Below are 19,448 nucleotides of genomic sequence, written 5' to 3'. Positions count from 1 at the left end.
AAGCTCTGATATGTATTTTTTCAATACTCACAACAGTGTGGTTTGGTGCTTAGTAAATAGCTGTTTGACAGCAGAACTCACAGCAGTTGGCTTCACTCATCCTTTAGAGATGCTGAAATTGGAGAAAAAGATTTAAAAGGCAGGAAAAGGATTAAAAAAAAAGCTGAAAGGAGGCAGAGTCAGAAAAGACACAGGCACCTTAGGAGAGCCAGATCCAGCTGCCAAAGGTCAGGAGGTGAGGGCAGGGAGCCCTGCAGGTTGTCAGGGGTTGGAGGGTGAGACCTGCTGGTCTCTGGTGTTTGGAGAGCCAAAATCCCTCCATCTCCTCTGACCACCCAGCCCAAACCTTTCCTTTCCTCTCCACATCTTCCAGGGGCACCCTGAATGAGCTTAGGAGTGCTGGGTTTGCACATGGCTTGCTCAGGATTGCCTGCTAAAGTGAGTGGAAAACCAGCTTTTAAAGGAATTTCAAAGCTGTTTAAGGCAAAGGTTCCTGTGGGGACATTAGGTGAGAATCACCACATTTGAGCAGGAAAATCAGCTTTTCTAGAATAGACAGAGAAGCATTTTGCAGCCAAGCTTCTTTGTCAGATATTGGGACTTGGCTCCACCCTGGGCTGCTTCCTGCAACCTCATGGAGGGATTGTCCCTGAGCCCCAGGATCACCCTGGAGACCTCTGAGGTGAAGGAAAGGTGCTGAGCAAAGCCTTGGCTGGTGAAATATGAAATATAGGGCTGGAGAGACAGGGCAGAGGCAGAGCCTGAGCTGACACCAGTGGGTGTCCCCTCCTGACACTGGCTGCTGTCAGAGGGGCTGTAATTAATTACTATTAATATTCTACTTGAGCTCAAAGCACACGTGCTGGGCATGCACAGGAAGCAATTATTGTTATTATTATATGAGTGATTCCTTTCAAAATAGCAGTGTCATTAAAAAAAATTGCAGCTAACTCCTCTTTTCCCCAGGGAGCAGGTCTGTGGAGGGCTCACACGTGTGAAGTGGCCTCTGCTGTGACGTTGCTCCACAGATGGTTTGTATTTTTCTGAATCACTGATTCCCATTTTGTGTCAAGGATCTGTCTGGGCACAAAGACCTCAGGGGGCACAACTGGAAGGTGAAAAAGCCAAAAAGCCACTTCTGTTCTGACTGAAGGGGGGCCCCAACCCAGCTCTACACCAGAGGGGCCCAGCACAGCCCAGCAATGCTCCTCTTCCTCAGGCACAGCTTTCTGGAGAGGCTGAGAGGAGCATCAGCTTCACCAGCAGTGCTGGGCTGGGTGCCTCACTCAGCTCCAGCAGTCCCAGTTCCCAGCAGGGTCTGTGTGTGTGTCTGCCCATTGCAGGGCTCAGGCTGCACTTTTCCAACCACCTGCAAGGGGGTTTGGGAGCTCTGCTCACCTGGCAGGACCTGACCTGCACATGCTCCTCGCAGGACTGGGCTGAGCCTTAGGGTGAGCTGTGGTGCTGGCCCAGGAGCCATGAGAAGCCTCACTGGGCACATTTGTGGTATGAAGTGAAAAAGAGTGCTAGAAATTTATCCTTTATCTGGCTGCCTGACTCATCCCTGGGAGACTGAGATTTCCCTTTCAGCAGGGGCTGAACAACTGGGAGACACTCAGGTCACCAGTTCCCTAATCCTGGGTTCATCTCCTCCTGCCCAGAGGGGCTTGGGTAGCAGGTGGGAGTTTAAGGTGTTAGGAGATCTTAGGAGGCCTCCTAAGAAGCTCTTCAGGCATCCCACTGCCCATCATGGCCCAAACCAGGGCAGAAAACCACATTGCAGGGAGTGGGTCTGTGTGAGGCCAGCAGAGCTCGGGACACCCTGCCCAGTGCGTGCCCAGTCCAGTGGCACTGGGAGCTGGAGGTCTGGAAGCAGACCAGGAGGCCATGGGGAGGTGGGAAATTCTCTTTCCTGCCTGTTCCTCGTGGCTTCTCCTCCCAGGGTCAAGGCTGGGCCAGCACATGGGCAGAAAGGTCTGGGGGTGTAAGACTGACAAACGGGGCAGAGGTGGTGCCAGCAGCAGTTCCACATCGAGTGGACTTGTGCCCACAGCTGTTCCGGGGGATGGACTGTGTAATCCCTCCTGCTTCCCAAAAAGCCTTGAAGGGCTGCTCCTGCAGCCAGGGATCCTTGTGTCCCAGCACTGGCACAGGGTCACCGCAGGCTGTGACAGCAGCAGGGCTCAAGGGTACATGGCCTGCTTCCAAACAGGATCCTTCACTCTCTGAGACACTTCCTGGGGCTTCTCCCTCCTTGAGCACCTTTCCCAGGTGTTTTGCTGTTGCCCAAATGTTGCTGCTTCAGGAGCTTCTTTAGGTTTGTGAATGTTTAGCCCTTAGCAGAGCCATGGATTTTTAAAATCAAAAGGTCATTTCTAGGTCACTGAATAATTACTATTGCTGTCCCCACTGTCACTAATTCTATCACAGAGAAGCAGCAGCTTGCTGAGAAATCCTCGAGCTGCAGGCTGAAAATGAAGGGCAATTCACCACAGAAAATGCAAGATTAGGAGCACTTAGTGCCATGGGACATTGGAAGGAGAAGCAGGGCCAGGGGACATCAAAGCTGGCACAGGGATTCCCTTCATCCCTGCTGCTCCCCACGTGGACTGAGCTCCCCCTGCACACGATGTCACTCTCAGAGTGCTCAGCACAGTGAGGAGGTGCCTGCAGCCCCTTTGTGCTGTGCCTCCAGCACAGGTCTGGGCTGGGGGGTTTTGGGGGCACTCTCCTTTCTTGTGCCCCTGGGCAAGGCACTATGTTGGGCACAAAGTCTGTGGGGACCTCAGTGTCTGCTGTGAGCCAGGGCAAACCCTCACAGGTCAGGGGAACCACCAGCTGGAGGGAAAGCTGTTGCTGTTCATGGAGTCTTGGAATGGTTTGGTTTGGAAGGGACCTTAAACTCATCTTGCTCCTCCTCCCTGCCATGGGCAGGGACATCTTCCTTTATCCCAGGCTGCTCCAAGCCTGGTCTGGAGCACTCCCAGGTATGGGGCAGCCACAGCTGCTCTGTTGCTGCTAGAGGTTATTTTTTTGGGGAGCAACAGGATCTTTCAGCTGCATTGGATTATGCTGGGATGGATTCCCTGATTGGCAAAGTGAGGGGGAGCATCACCAGCCGGTGGGGGCAAAGCTGACTTCCCTCAGGGACCCTCTAGGAGCAGGAATTGCTCACTCTGGGATGGAGCAGCTCCTCCAGCACTACACTGGGCCATGGACTGCCCTTGTGATGGCCAGGATGTCATTCCAGCCCTCAGCCAGTGCAGCAGGCAGAGCGTGGCAAGGTGCTTTTCCATGACCATTCCTGGGAGATGCACTGCAGGTTCAATCCATGACCGAGATGAACAGCCTCAGCTGGGGATCCTTGAGGGCTGTGAGCTGTGCTGGGTGTTACAGGCATTGTTACTGTCTGTCTCACACAAGGAGAGGCACTTTGGCATCTCCTGCTTCCAGTTTTGGTAGGGTTCAGTCCTTCTGGTCAGTCCTGGCAGTGTTTGCTGTGGCTGTGATGGATGCAGGCTGGCTCAGGGAGGCACTTCTGGGATGAAGAGCAAAGGGAGGCACAGGGAGGCAATGTCTGTTGTAGGGTCAGCAGGGCTGAGCTGGGTTCTGTTGCTCCAAACCAGTCCCCTCCTCTTTCCCAGTGTGTTTGTGGCTCTCCCAGGGCATCCTTGGCAGGTCAAGCTCTTCCAGGCATCCCTCGGCACCCAGCTTTGGCTGCCTCATGGGGACAGTTTCCCCAGCAGTCCCTGGGGACAGCCAGCTGCCCCCAAAGGCTCTGGAGCAGCTGGCCCCTGGATCTGTGTCCCAGCTTGCCCAGGGGGTGCAGAGCAATGGCTCCCCAAGAGTCAAACTGCCTTCCTCCTTGCCTGGCAGCAGGAATCACCCTCTGTCCTTGCCTCAGCTTTTGATTCCCAGGCCAGCTGGAATATTGGCTATATTATAAAGTTCCCCACTTTCAGCATCTCTGTATTTTAGACTTGGAGAAACAAATCCAGGACAAAATAATTCAAGTACTCCTTTCAGAGTTCCCATGCTCTGCTGGGTTCAAAGGGAAGCTCATAGGAGATGGATCATGCTCATGTCTATGCCTCTTGATTGCAAATATGCATTCCTGGAAATCCAGAGCAGTCTCTCTTCCCAACACCTTCATGGCCGGACTGGGAAGGATTGGGCAGCTACCAGTTGGCTTTTGAGTCACTTCTCCATGTGAGCAGCAGTGGTGGAAGCAGCAAAAATACCTTCTCTGTTTCCCTAGGTCAGGAATGCCACCCTGGGGCATTTCTTTTTATCTTGGATAGCCTACTTCAGCCAATTCCCAGAAAAATCACAGCTTCTCTGCAATGCCAACCAAACCAGCATGGAAGGAATTGCTTTGGTTGGGAGCCATCCCAAGGCAAGGCCAGCTCAGGATGCTCCATATCTGAATCACTGGAGCATTGTCCCATCCATTGAAAACAAATTTGAGCAATTACTAACCCCAAAACTTTGTGACCAGAGTTTCTGTCGGACGTTTCAGTTTGGTTTTTGCTTTAAGCATTAAAATGAGCAGTGGAGACATGAGAGGCAGTGGGATCAGTGCTGAGAGTCGTTCCTGTGTGCTATAGGATGTTGGGTTTGGAGTGGGAAATTAGGCTAAAGAGGAAGCATTTTCTTCCAAAATAGGGCCCTTTCATGGCCTGGCAAGGTGTAGAGCAGCTGTTTCCTGCTTCTTCTCAAGCACCCACCATTGGGCAGTGGGTATCAGCTTGGAGAAGCTCTGGCCCAGGTAAGTTTCCTGATGTTACTCAGACAAATGGAGCCATTTCATCAGTGTTCTCTATTCCCCCCAAAGCAGAAAGCAAATTTCTAGGAATATACTGCTCATGACCATGGGCTAGCTCACAAAGGAGATAGAGATGTGTGTAAATATGCTCTTCAGAGGAGTAAGAGAGAGAAGAATCATTTCTGGTGGAAACAGTGTGGTCTGATGGGTGAGCTGCTGCAGTAAGAAGCCCAGGGAGAGCTGGGGGGGTGCTGCAGGGCCCAGGGATGGATATCACAAACCTTTCCAAACCACTGAGGGAAAGAGGAGAGGGAAGGGGCAGGGGAAGGCTGGGGGAGGCACTGTCCATGTACACAGAGCAGGGTCTGGGCCCACCCCTCCCCAGCCAGCAGAGCGAGTGTGGGGTGGGCCGGGAATCCTGCCCTGAACATGAAGAGTGAAATCCATGTCCAACAAGAATTTCAGCTGGTGCATAATGTAAGCACTGGATGGGTTTGGAGCCAGGGCTCTGGCGCTGAGAGCGTTGAATTAAACATGGGGTGACTCAGCGCTGGTCCGCGCCAGGCTGGGAGAGGCACTGCGGGGACAGGTGCATTATTGATGGTTTCATTTTCCCCAGGTTTGAGCACCAGGCAGAAAAGCAGCGGCTGCAGCGCTTGGAGGGGGACACGGTGTGGCCACACTCGGCATTTGCAACGCCTGCCTGCTCTAGTGCTGCTCCTGGTACAGGGATTTCTGCATCCAGCCTCTCCACCTGCAGGAGGGAGCCCCAAGGCAGAGCAGCACCGGCCCCATCCTCCATCCCCGGCGCTCCGGGAGCTTTGGGGGCTGCACAGCCGGCAGAGAGCAGCCCTCGGGGCTTGGAAGGGGTGAGAGCTCCTGAATTTGCCTTTGGCTTTGCTGATGATCCAAAGCCTTCATCTGCTTCTGGTGACTGCCCATGGAGCCAGGGCCCCTGGGCTGGAGACAGGGCTGGGAGCACAGGGTGTTCCAGCAGCCTTGGAACAGCAGGAAGCAGGACCAAGCCTGGCTGGAACTGAGTGTGACAACTCATTACCTCACAGGAGGATGTTCTACTTCTATCCCAAAGCTTTCTGCTGTAAAAACCCCATCCTGTGTCTCCAGGCCCCAGCCCAGCGAGCAGCAGTGAGTGCTGCAGGGCTTTGGGCTCAGAGCATCCTGCTCATCTCAGCTGGTTGGGATGTGAAGGGAAAGCCTCATGGAAAGGGTTGGAAAACGTGAGCTAGCACTCCTGTCAGGCCTTGCAGGGAGAGGCGTGGTTTGCCTCTTCCTCAGAACCTAATTTGAACCACAAGGATGCAGTGAAAAAAAAACCCAAAAACCTGCGTTGGAAGATTTTAAAGAACAGCACGAACTAAAAAAGCAGCTGCCAAACCGAATTTCCATTATTAAAAATCAGCACTGATAAGAGCCATCTTAGATCAAATAATTTATTTAGTAATTCCATGTAAACACTTCAGATTTACTAGCAAATACAATGCTTGCTGTTCTTTTAAATAGATCATTCAAAAAATAAGAATCTATTATTAATGGCAGGTTGACTAGAGATCTCCATACTACTGTACAATAAGGAATTGGTTTTCTAATGGATTTAACATCTCGATTTTTCTTGTTCTGCATTTGCTTTACACAAAGCCCAAAGGACACAGGTTTGAACTGCTCCCTGACGATGCCACTGCGGCCCAGGGTGTTTTGGGGAAGGTACGCAGGCAACTCCTCCCATCCTGGCATTGGTGTGAGCTGATGTGAGGGTGGGGTGGCAGAGCTGGCGTGAACACTGTTCACAAACACACGCCTTTCCGGTCAGAAAACAGACAGGGAACGGTGGAGAACTTCTCTTTGGGATGTATAAAAGCAACGAACTCCATCGTTGGCATTTACTTATCAACACAGCAGTACACATACACGTATCCACAGTCTGGAAAAGCATCCTATGAGCTGGAGAAAGCAGTGGTTCTGAGGCTTGGTACACCAGTGCACTAAAACCAAAAGAATGATACCTTCTTACATAGTCAAATGAAAAATAAATATCTTTATTTTCTGCCTACTTTATTTCAGTTTTCAAATAAATTTTAAATAAATCTGTACAAAGTATACTGTTACAGTATATATTTGTAAGTGAACTGAAATGCCTAAGTGTAACAACACTACAGGAAAGCAGTAAAGATTGGCACATCTCTAATCAAGATTAACTTTTACACTCAAAAAATACCAACGCCTGTGAAAACCCTCAAGATATTTTTGGTATTTTTTATGCAAGTTGTAATAACAGACCAATTCTCCCCTGCCTTGAAAAGAAAATCACTTCTCACGGTTTTCAGAGAACATGAACATCTTTATGATGCTAAAGGGACACCATCAGGTGAAAAGAGAGAGAGAGATTTCAATTTTTAAAAAGCAAACGCTTTGGTGAAAAATCGCCAAGTTTGAGATTTGTGCACTTCTTCCATCTCCCCGAGCTGCGGCCGGGGCCGGGCTGGGGCGGGTGGGAGCAGCGGCAGCGCCGGGAGCCGGGAGCGGCGGGGACGGAGCTGCTCTGGCCGGGCACACAAAGCCTCGGGAGAGGAGCTGCTCCCCTGGCGAGCCAAAAGGAATTCACGCGCATGCCACAGGGCTGCACTTTGTGGTTTCTTTTTCCCCCCAAAAGCAAGAAACTAAAATTGAACTGACAGTGTCCCTTTGCTCAAAATAAAGACTTCTGCGCTAGAGAGGTCAGGTACTGAAATGAACTTTTTCACAGGGTCAAAGAGCCAGGTACATCTCAAAATTCAAGTTTTCAAATCCAACTGCAGTTATTAGATTCATGAGCTCTCAAAATCTCCTAATATTTCGTTAAATAATTCCCAACTGGGAATTGGGGATAAATACTACAGATTAAGAGTGAGAGTTTTCTCTCTTAATCTTTCCAAATATATATTCACTCAAAGTTTACATGCTGAAAGTTAATCTTACATTAGAATGTAATTGGCTGCAACATAAACCTATAAATGAATCAACTACCATAGATTAAACTCTGTTAAATATTTCTAAGTTAATAAAATATTGACAGTATTATAAAATTACAGTATTTACAATAAGAAAAATCTAGACTAATATATACCTTTAACAGATCTCTTCTCCAATTTGGGATTGCAACGGAATTATGAATATATGAACAATTTATTAGAAAGTTGCATTGCAATTATCAGGTTTTCCATTAGAGCTAGAGAGGGTGAGCTATCACTGCCTTTGGAAAAAACAAAAAGTGACTTCTGGTGGTGGGGTGTAGCTTTTGAGTACCAAACTGGTAACAGGAGTCCTCCGCAAGACGTCTGAAGATAAGGTAGGACCAGCCTCAACTGCTCAGATTAAGGTTGTATTACAGAACTGCCAGCAATCAGAACCACCCAGGCTGCAAAAGGGGAGGAAAGGTAGTTTTCAGCTCAAAGTGCACAGCTGGAAGGGCTCCCCTCATTCTGGACTCCACCTAAGGCTGCAGGAGCTCTGATCAGCTCTCAGGAACCTCAGCTCAGGGGCCATGAGGAGGAAATGAGCCATGGTGCTCCTTAAAGGGACATGGTTGGGCTGCAGCTATGCCAAAACACCCCTGTCAACCATGGAGGACACAACCAGACTGGGCATTTGAGATCCTCTTGGACTTGCTTTCTTAGGAGGTTTTTTGGGGGAGGGTCAGGGATGGGCTTTGGTTTGAGGATTTTTAAAAATTTCTTTATTTTGTTTGCTTGGGAGAAAAAATTTGGCCAGGACTATGCAGTAAACTCATTTTCTATCCCTCATCAGGTTCTCTGTTTCTGGGGTATTACCAAAACGTGCAGTGTTTGGGTGGCAAATACATGTGGGGAAAAAGGAGGCTTCAACATTTCCAAGTCAATTTGTCTTGGGATAAACCAAAAGCAATTTGGGTCCTTAAAAATCACCAGCTGCTTTTGGGGTCTCAGACACCCAGTGATGTCCTTTTAAGGATCAGATCTTTCACTTGCCCTTTTTCCCAGCCTTGGAGGAGGAGTTTACAATGAGTTTAGGAAGGGCCACATTCACATTCTCTCCCTCCTCCCCATGTCACATTTGCTTTCTAGGAAAAAAGGGGGAGAAAAGTAAGTTTCAAACTCCTTTCCCACCCTTCCCTCCCCCGGTCCTGCTCACAGTAAACCAGAAATGGCAGTTTTTAGTGTATATTTTGGGATCAATTATTTTTTCAGCCCCAAGCCTGAAGATGCTAGTGAGAGACCTACCCGCAGGCATTGGAGAGGAGGAGCAATTTAGGGGTTTCTACCAGTACCCGTGGTGGGCAGGGGGGAACACCTCTGTCCTTAAAAGCAGGATTTAAAATGGTAAAAGAATAATTTGTAAACTCGAATCTACATTACCAACAGAAGGCTCTAGGTCCTGCGGGCTCCAGTTCCCAGAGATGCAGAGCAGGAAAACTAGAAAGAGAACTTGGTACCTTTCAACCACCTGCTGGGTTGTACTGGGGGGGAGTGGGGAATGAGAGAGACAAAATGCCAACTGACCTTATAAACAAAGGTATGTTTAGGGCTTCTGGTTTCAGGAATAAACCGATATTTACTGGTAAAAGTCTGCCAAAAAACAAAAACAGAAACACAGGATTACTGGTAAATATTGGTTTATATGGAGAATTAAAAAAAAATAAATAAAAAAAGAGATGTCATCGTGCTCCTGATCTCCATGTGCTCCCAGGTGGGAGCTGAGAACCGACCCATGGCATCCCTGCACCCAGCAGTGTCTCTGGCACCTGGACACCTCAAACCAGAAGCCTTGTGTTGAGAGGAAAGTCGTGTTTGTTTCCTTTACTCCCCTTAAACTACGTGTTTCTGGATTCCCCCCTCCCTCCTCTGCAAGGCTGGTCCTATGGGGGTTTGGCTCAGGAGATGGGAAGTCTGCTTCCAAAAGCACTTGGAAGTGAATTTGTACATAATATGGTATCTCAGCACAAGGCTGCTGGGGCCTGAGCCTCGGCTGCTCCCTGAGATACCATAAAATATACAAGACTGAGTGGATATTTTAAATAAAGCATTTTCTTGTAAGTGGCATAAACCCATTCATTTTATTTACATGCTTATTTATTTCCAAAAATAGAGTTGGTCCACATTGGACAAGAGAAATCAAGAAGCCATACAGTAGAAGAGTTAAAAGTCCAACATTTAACCAAAGTACAATGAAATTCCAGAAGTCTGTGGCTGACTTGAACCACAGAAACATACACATGAGCCACACAGACATTTGTACATAGAGCATTATATTACCAATAATATTTGCAAACATGAGGTCAAGATGGCTAAAAACCCAGCAGGACTGACCCGGGCGTCCTGGCTGAACTAAAGTGGGTGCTGAGGGGCCGTCACTGCTGTGGGGAAACACAACTCTCCAGAGATTTTGCTTCACTTTTGGTTTTTTCTTTAACTGAGAAAGTCCTAATTTTTCTGCCCTGGGGATCCAAATTGAGGACATGGTGAAAGCCAACCCCACATTAGGAGCTCCCTAAATGCCGGGGTGCCGGGGGCTCAGACCTGCGGGACAGCGCGGGCGCCACAGGGCACCGGGACCCCACGGAGGGCAAAACACTGCCCTCTGCCACTTGGCCCTAAAGATCACCTGGAAAAGAAAAAATGGGGATTTATACCCTTGTGGTGTGCTGAAAAAAGGTCTGGATGGGGTTTGCCTTGAAAACAAGGATTTCCCTCCCTTGCCATGGGCAGTTTTTGGCATTAGTTATTTTAGTCCTGTCTACCTTTTCTGGAAGATCACAAATATTCTAGAGGATCTTGCACTGACAGGTGAGGGAATAACTTTTTTACATTAAAAAAAAACCAAACAAAAACTTGGAGGATGGACAGCAGAAGAAAAAAAAAAAACCAAAAACAACCAAATGGAAAAGATGCCTTATCTCTGTGTGAGGGCCCAGCTCTCTGGGTATCTCCATGGACCTCACCATGACAATATCTCAGTGTCTCCAAAGGATGGAAAAACAGACTTAAATCTCTATGTTCTGCTGCAGAGAATCACAGCAAGTAAAAGGGGGAAGACAGTTGTAGCACTTCTGGTACTTCTACAAACCACCCACTACATGGAATAGAACCACACAAAAAGGGTATAAACTAATTTTCCTTTTTCAAGTCATCTTTGACACTCACGCTATTAAGCCTAGTCCAATGTGAATGCTAGTACAGAGCTAATGTACAGAATACCAGCAATAATTATCAGTACCTAACAGGATTTAAAGGCAAGTATACTCAGTACATTTATAAAAAACACTAGGACCAGAACCAGAGCTCTGACAGCAGTTACACAAAGCAGCCGTGCAGGTCTCTACGAGGACAGAGCCTTTAGCACAAGTTGCTATGATCATCTGAGCCTGTGACAGACAACTCGATCTCCTAATTTGTTTCCTAGAACATCTCTAATTGCAGATGTGAAATACATTTGAAAACAGAGATGGGCCTGATCCTGTGCAGTTGGGTACATACAACACACCCCAGTGAAACTCAAAGCCCAAATTCCTAAAGAGAGAGCACAAGAAATTGTTGTCTTACATCAAATAACTATCATGCAAGCATACCACGACGGTTTTATATTGAGTAACTTCAAAGTCAGCTGGTATAATTTAACTAGAAGTGAGCAATCTAATGGATTTCTAGGGGTAGGGACAAAGATTGTGCCAGTGACAGCCACCTGATCATCAGGGAGAGCAGCACAGGGACACTGTGGGGCTCTGATGAGCTGTGGTACAGAGGAGCTCAGCAGCCTCACAGACCTGTGCCACACCTGGGATGTGCAGGATTCCTGTGGCAGGCTACACACCTTCCCTTCATTTGCTCTGCTACCACAATCAGAGTTCTTCCTCCTGAATGAACAATTCACTTACAGCCTGCCACACTGATGGAGCATTAAAGATTACTTTTTTTCCCCCTGTTGCTGGTGCCTCACATGTCCCAGGGTCAGCCCCATGCTCACTGCACCAAACCTTATGCTCTTCTCAATTTTCCAGCCAGGCTGGGGTCACTTCTCCAGTATAACCCAACCACTCTGCTCCTTGTCTTTAAATACAAACTCTGACTGAAAGCCTCACAGTGCCTGCAGTTATCCTGTTTCTATTGCAAACTCCAATGACTTATCAAAGCACTCACTCTTTGGTACCATAATCTGCTGGAGACAGGGAAGGTGGAGAAGCCAGGGTACTTGCCATGACTCCTGGACTTTTAAGAAGCCTAAAACTAAGCCAGAGCAGCAAAAGGTTGTTCTGGCTGACACCAGTTACCTGTGGGTTCTCCTGGGCCTCAGGAAGAGAGGTGACACAGGTCTCATGTGCACACACCAACATGTGCATGTGCACACACCAACAATCCCCCCTCAAGGACAGACATAGGCAAGAGCTGGAAGATGCTGCCCAGACCTCTGCTCCTATTCCTTCCCTTTCTGCCCATTATAAAAGCCAAGACCTCTGAGTTTTTCCTTAGTAAGAAGCAAACAGAAGATAGCCACAATATCAGCTGCTGAGGCACACTCTGGGATCTGGCAGACCTGCAAGTCCAGCTCAAGGCAGGAATTTGAACTGGGGGTGTTGCTTTACAGGAGAAATCTAGATTTCTCTAGATTACCCAGTATTCTGGGCTTGTTTGTCCCTTCAGACCAGACTTTGCAACCTGGACCTAGTGCTGTCCACCACAAAAGTTTCATGAAAATGAACCTTTCTTCACCCAGCAACTTTGTGTTGACCAAACCATTGAGTGGAACTCATTTGCTCATAGGCTGAAGATGCAGACTTGGAAGCCTTTAATCACCTTCTCTAACTAGACTTTAGTCAACCTTTTGCTTCCCAAGTGACAAACAGCAACTGCAACCAAAGAAGGACTCTGTGGTATTTCTCTTCTCATTACAAGCCTTTTTTTTACCCTGATGTTTGTCAATGTGTTCAGACATTCTGGTGGGTGCCCCAGCAAACCAGACTGATCATAGAATCAAAGAATGGATTGGGTTGGAAGGGATCACCTGGTCCAACCCCCTTTCTCTGCAGAAAGTCTGCTGCTTTCTACCTCTAACACACTGAAGAGCTACAGCACTTCAGCCTCACCTTCTCAAACTGGAGTTCAGGGTTGCTGACCTGCAATTCCCAGTGCCCTGACTAATACTTTAATTAAAAATAAAGAATAACCTGACATTAGGATGTTATCTAGTCATGGAGAATACTAAGCTGTTTTTTGACAGCCCTGTTTTTGTTAGTACATTTAAGTGTTTCAGTCCCAAGCTTTTTTAAAACCCCTTGATACATCTGTTGCTCCTCCACTTGAATTTCCTACTTTGCTCCAGCATCTCTGCCTCACTTGAGTTTCAGAGGAAGGCTCCTTATTCCACCCAAAAGAACAGCAGGTTCTCAAATGTGCCCTGTGCTCCAGAATGATGTGGAGGAGTCACTTCAGCAGCATGAAGTAGTGCAGGAAATGAATTCTGTCTTCAGTCCTGCCCAGCCAGATTTTCTCCCCAGTCTTGTCTCTGATGCCCCTCAGACAGCATTGGCTCCCCAAAACCCCCAGCTCTGCAAAGCCCCTCTTAAACTGCTTCATTTCCCACTCATGGTTACCTGCCCTACCACATGGCTCTGCCAGTCTGCTCCTCAAGAGCAGGATTTCTGTCCTTGGGTGGAATCTTCCTGACCTCCAGAAGCCCCTTCCTTTATAACTATTTTTAACAACAGTTTTAGGGTTGTTTGCTCTTTCATGACAGAGTTCTGCCTCACCTGGGTGCCAGTAACCTTCTCAGGTACCTGTGGTAAGTCTAAGACTTCATTTTTCTGATCTACTCCCCTGCAATATTTTGGAACAAAAGACTCACTTTTAGTCCAGCACATTCTACCCCTGAGAATGCTGAACCTGCAACTCAGTGACCCCCAGGTGGTCACTGCTACTTAACAACTCAACAATAATTGTATTTTGAATCATGTCTTATGTTTTAGTCCCGAACAAAGGCTAACTCTAGACCAGGCTGTTACAAGAAATGATCCTTTAAGTAAATAAATATGTTTGCTCACCAAAATGTTAGCCAGATCCCTCCCAAACAATCTGGCCAGATAGCATGGTCATAATAGAACTCACTTTTTCTAACAGGTTTATGAAGATGCATGAGCCTGTTTTTTTTCCCAAGGCTCATGAAATCCTCAACTTTCCTTTTGACTGGAATAGAAAACTTCCTAATACCTCCATGTCATTAAAATACAGAATTTATATCCAACATAAATGTGGCTGTTTGTTCGTCAGTACTCCAATTTCCTCAGATTTTACGGCAACCTTTTAGATGTAGTGTTCCTCCTTTATGACCTAACATACCTGCTACAATGGCAGGTAATGCAGTATCTTATTGATTTCCATCACCCCCACCATGTTTCAATCAGAGCAGCTGTGCTGAGGTCTTTTTTCACCACCAAGCAGCCTCCAACAACTATTTTTGTCTCTTGTTTCCACCCTGTTGTGCAGATGTGCCCGTTCCTTACTCCGGCCCAGCCCCTCCCGTGCACACAACTCTGCTCCCAACCTGCAGACCCAGCACCTCAGCCTCCCACCAGCCTCTGTCCTTCCCAAACCCTGCCCCCTTCCCATGCCACAGGCTGGGGACACCTGGGCTGAAGTGGAAATGCTGTGAAGTCACAGCTCCTCACTTCACCTCCCTGTCACAGCCTTTTCCTGGCACACACACAGACTTTAGGAAGAGGCACTGCCACATCCTCAATTCTGTCTCCTTCCTGGACAGCCAGTTTAGCTTCCCAGGTATCTCAGATTCAAGAATGCAGGCTTGCCCCAAACACTCTGATACCTTTCAAGGTTTATGTATCCAACAAACAGGGAAACAGTTTGATGGATCTCCTAATCATTGGGAGCTTGTATTTCCCATCACCAAATCCTCTGCCATTCAGACCTTCCATAGCTGCTTTTTCAGCTTCTGGACGCATTTCCAGAACACAAATCAACTCCTCAACCAAGGCTTTGGTTATAAATCACCCCTTCAATCCTGTCCAGTTTCAAGTCTCCACAAGGCAGGGCAGTCAGTGCTGTGGTGGGAATGAGCCCTGACCATGCTGATTTATTTCCAAAAATAGAATTGGTCCACATTGGACAAGAGAAATGTCCAATTCTCTTGGATTGGACAAGGACTGGGTGCCATCTCTCCTCAGCAGCTCAGCAGTTCTGGCCTCAGGATGCTTTTTGGAGCCTGGAATGCCCCCACTTGTTGCTCCATATAGTATTTCATCAGCAGATAATCACTTGCAAAGCGTGTCCTCTCTGCACTCTTGTGTGCAGTTCTTTGTGCAATTAAGCCAATGTACTTTGATTCCCATAATTAAGCTAGGAATTTTACTTTATGACCATATAAAGTCCATCTTTAAACCAAAAATAGACTGACCGTTAACAGATTCTTTTTTTTAAATGACTTTAAACCGCCAATTAGAGACTTGCATTGGACAAGATAAGTTACATATGGCCTTGCAGAAGCCTGCAAGGACTCATTTTCCAGGACTTTTATTGACAGGTGAAGCTCAGAAGCCAACTTTTTTTTTTTTTTTTAAGATAGTATGAGCCTCTGATCACAGCAGATCTATCCACAAACCAAACTGTTCACATGCATGAAAGCAGAGATGGCTTTTATGTGAATCTGCAGTGCTCAGTTCAGAGTTATTAATGACAGAAAATAATTCAAAGCCTTTAGTCCCTACTTTGCTCAGACCTGCCTGGTTGCCCTTCAGCAGCCCCTGGCAACAGTGAACGTACTGTCATTTATTATTTAAATAAAACAATCTTTTTAATAAAAAGAAATTCTGACCCCATTTAAACTCTCTACCTGACAAGACACCAGCTTCTTTCCTTCACCTGTGGTGCTGCTCATGCAACATTTTTTTTAAGCTGACCTGCCCACACAGCTTCTGATAAGCCAATGCTACATTGCCAGCTCTCCTCAGCATCACTCGAGTGGGAGGTTTAAATACCAGATTTCACAAAACCCTTTCTCCATGATTCCTAGCCCTGGCATTTCTTGAAGTATTGACAGATCGGCAAGCCTTCCCAGCTCGCCCAAAAGTGAGCCAGCTGGACCTGCTTCTGCTGGACTGCTGCAGAGAGAAGAGCTGGTCCCTGAAATCCCAGCACTCACCTCTCGACCCCTAGGTGAGTTTTGAGGAGCCTGGACCGGCTGACACTGATGTGCCGATGCAGACTCACTCCCCAGGAGCTGCTGGTCTGAGCTCCCCTGCCCATATGAGATGCCTGGGCAAAAGGTGAGCCCAGGCAAGTTCCAAACCTCAGCAGACTGTAGGCAATAAAGCCAGCAGCCTACATCGTGCTCACTATTGTGCAACCAGGATGGAGCACGGAGAAATAAAATGCATTCCCTAGGGAGACACCAGAGCAAGCACAAGCTGGGGGACAGCCACACCCAAACCAAGGTGGCTGCCTTTCAAATGACAATGCTGCTCCCAGACATCCCAACAGACAGGTCCTGCCTGAAGCACAACCACTGTCCTGCCCTCTGACAGCCACCTTTCTACCCAGAGTGAGAACAAACCCTCCAAACCTCTAATGGCCCCAGCCTCGATGGGCACACAGCAATTTGAGCCTGAGTTGCACATCAAGACATTCACCAGTGCCAGAAAAAACAACCACTGCTCATTTACTGACTCTCAGCTCCCAGCAACAGAAACCATCCAGGTCCATGATATGGACACAGCCTCCTCCAGCCTCACCTCAACACCAGCCACATCAGCACAACCACACTGGGGGGGGTCAGCCCCACAGCAGCCACCCCTAAACCCCCCGTGCCAATGCTGGCCCGTGCATCAATGCAGAGCACGGTGGTGATGATGTCTGAGAGCCCAGGCTCAGCTCCCAGACCTTCCTGCAAGCATGACAGTAACACCTCCCAGCCCAAACTGCTGCCCTGTGTCGGTCAGACACCATCTCTTGCACCAGGGCTGCACCCACGGGGCTGCTGCGCGGTCTCTGCACCGTGTTCAGTGACACAGCCAAACCCACCGGGGTCAGCACGGTCACGGGGCTTCAGACACAGCTTGCAAGCCACTTTCACATGCAATTCTCCATTGAAATCAACATCATGACTGGCATGACATTTCAACACAAGGAGGTTTTTCTCAAAAAGCTGTCTAAATCTCTCCAAGTCATGCACTTGCTGTCCCAGTGGCACACACTGGATCAGCTCCCACAACAGCCACCTCCCTCCAAGGTCTCCCCAGGCAAGAGGGGCACATCCTTCCACGCTGCAGATGTAAATCCACACCTCTCACCTCTCCAGTCTCAAACTGGAGAAAGAATGAAGCTGGTTTTTCTTGCTTCCTGCATATTTCAAGATAGTATTTCAAGAAAAAATACTTCAATGCCACAGCCAGGGAGACTCAGCAAAAGCTCCCACTGCCAGTGTTGCAGCCAATCCTCTTTGCACTTCAGTCTGCTATGTGGCCCAAGACTCACAAAGGGCTAAGCTAATGTCAGGATGGACAACTGATCATCAACAAAGGCAAGGAATTGTCTGAGTTAAGACTGAGTTCCTGCTGGGGAGATCCAGCAGATTCCCATTCAAACTAAAAACCCTCCCAGCTGATGGCTGATCCAGAAAGGAGCAGAGGTTCACCACATGTCATGAACTCAAGCCTCAAGAGGAGGTGTGGAAATGGCCAGGGTCACCAAGTTCAACAGCAAAGTAGGCCCTGCTCAGGACCTGACAGCTATGTTACATGTGTTTGGATATTTCACTCTCCCATGAGCTCTAGCTTGGCATGATAAACCTAATGCCCACTGGTTGGTAAAACTTGTCTTAGTTAAACCCAAACTGTATCAGGTCTTGTGCTCTTAGGCTGCTCCAAGGTACCTCACACAGGGACAGTAGAATTTCCCTACCACACCACACGCCCAGCTCGAGCTGCAGAGGTACTGCCACAGCCCAGGTGATGTCTGCTCACCCAAAACAAGACAGCACCCAAAATCTATGGCCAGCCTGAGCAGGCTCCACCTTGGCTGGCCACGGTGCCTTCCCGAGCTCAGGACCAGATCCTGTCTCTGGGGGAAGGAGCGCCAGCAGTATCGATCTGCAGGGGGACAGTGAAGCATTGTTTGGGGATATCCAGCCATTCACTCTGTCTTGTTTTAATCAGTCAACATTCAAAAGACAGATAGTGAGGCCAAAAGTCCTCTATCTTTATCTTTTTTCACTTAATCTCCAGCTGACATTTTTTTCCGTGAAAACACGCCTCGTTTCTTGCTGTATGACTTCAACTCTCCCTCTCCTGTGATATTTTGCCTCAAACAGGCTACACAACCGGTTACTACTTTTATAGAGGTGGGAGTGACATGCTTTGATTCTTCCAAAACACAAAATGCTCATCTGGCTTCAGCCACCAAACTGCAATGATGGGCACCAGCAGAGCCACCCCAGCTGGGGAGTTCAGAGTCCTCTGCTCCATGATGCCTTGGGACCACTGCCTGACACCCCTCAGCTGCTTGTGGCAAAGAGCCACTGTCATCAGGCTCTCACAGGCTTCTTTCAGTGCCATACCTGTGCTGATGCTGAAGCACCTGCATGGCAGCCCAGGTGCACCTTGGCCATCCATCTCTGCCACATCCTCTCTCCCAGCTTGCTCCAAAAGCCTTTTCCCACCCTCCAGACACGCAACACCTTTGCTGTGGCTGCTGGGAGCTCCTCCCCTGGACAAACTCCCTCACCCAGCCTGAGGCTGCCGGCTCAGGAAATGCCTTTGTTAGTGACAGCACCACGCCTGCCCCAACACCGACCTGCTCATCCTTTCCCTTCCAATGGACTCCTCCAGCAGCAACTTCTATGCAAACCAAATTGCAGTGAAATCACCAGAATGCCATTGGAGAATTAACACTGTGAACCCCCTGCAAATGGATGATTTGGCCTTTACTTCTCTCTGCTATCTGCAGCTGTTCTGCACTAACAACAAGCAACACACAGCCCAGAAAAGCCTCGTGGCCCACTTGTAACTCACAAGAAGTGGGATGGTTGCAGACCCTGATGTGAGCTGCCTTTCTCCCAGACTGCAGTGCTGCTAACATACAGCCCGTCAGGAACTGAAATGCTTTGGAAAGGCAACAAGCAAAGGAGGATAGACAGGCTAAGAGAAACTCCCAGAGCAGACCCAGGAGCATCTGGCACGAACGGGAGCCTCTGCTGGGAGCAGAGCAGAGCAGAGCACAGCAGGCAGCCCGGCTCCAGCTGCGGAGCTCCTGGAGAGGAGCATCCTTCCTGTGCCATCACCCCCAGCCATCCCAACACAACACACACCTCTTCTGAGAAGAAAAAAAAATACCATGAACTTCAGGCCCAAAGATTAGGCTCTGGGAAATATGAGCTTTTAAAAAAGGTTATAATTTTGGAAGTCCATTTAAATTAACCTTAACTAGCTTTAAACTCTATATACGTATCTCCTTGCCACGCTCACAACCCACGCACATTTTGCAGTGCCAGTGAGCTAAATCATGTGCAAGCGAGCAGAGTAAAAGGAACCACAAAAAAAAAAAAAAAAGCTCTGGGCAGAAACTCTCTTTCATTGTTGCAAGCGGCAAAGGAGATGGCAACAGCAGAAGGAATCAGGAATAAAAATGGAACTCGCTTGTTTACCTTGTCGGTT

The 19,448-nt window shown here is 48.2% G+C and overlaps 1 protein-coding gene and 1 long non-coding RNA gene across 2 annotated transcripts in view; both read right to left on the bottom strand.

Moving 5' to 3' along the window:
* The window catches only part of CYSTM1 (cysteine rich transmembrane module containing 1), a 67,195-nt gene that overhangs the window by 41,845 nt on the left and 5,902 nt on the right, over positions 1-19,448 (bottom strand). The gene's annotated exons all lie outside the window — the stretch shown is intronic.
* On the bottom strand, positions 6,203-17,813 carry LOC136563182 (uncharacterized). Its single transcript, XR_010784609.1, has 2 exons — positions 7,887-17,813; positions 6,203-6,765 (listed from the first exon to the last, which is right to left on the bottom strand). It is a non-coding gene; the product is annotated as an uncharacterized lncRNA (long non-coding RNA).

This window comes from Molothrus aeneus, chromosome 15 (assembly GCF_037042795.1).
Source record: "Molothrus aeneus isolate 106 chromosome 15, BPBGC_Maene_1.0, whole genome shotgun sequence".
NCBI classification, from domain to species: Eukaryota; Metazoa; Chordata; class Aves; order Passeriformes; family Icteridae; genus Molothrus; species Molothrus aeneus.
The sequence above is the reverse complement of the archived record's forward strand: the minus strand, read 5'-3'. Positions and strand labels throughout refer to the sequence as shown.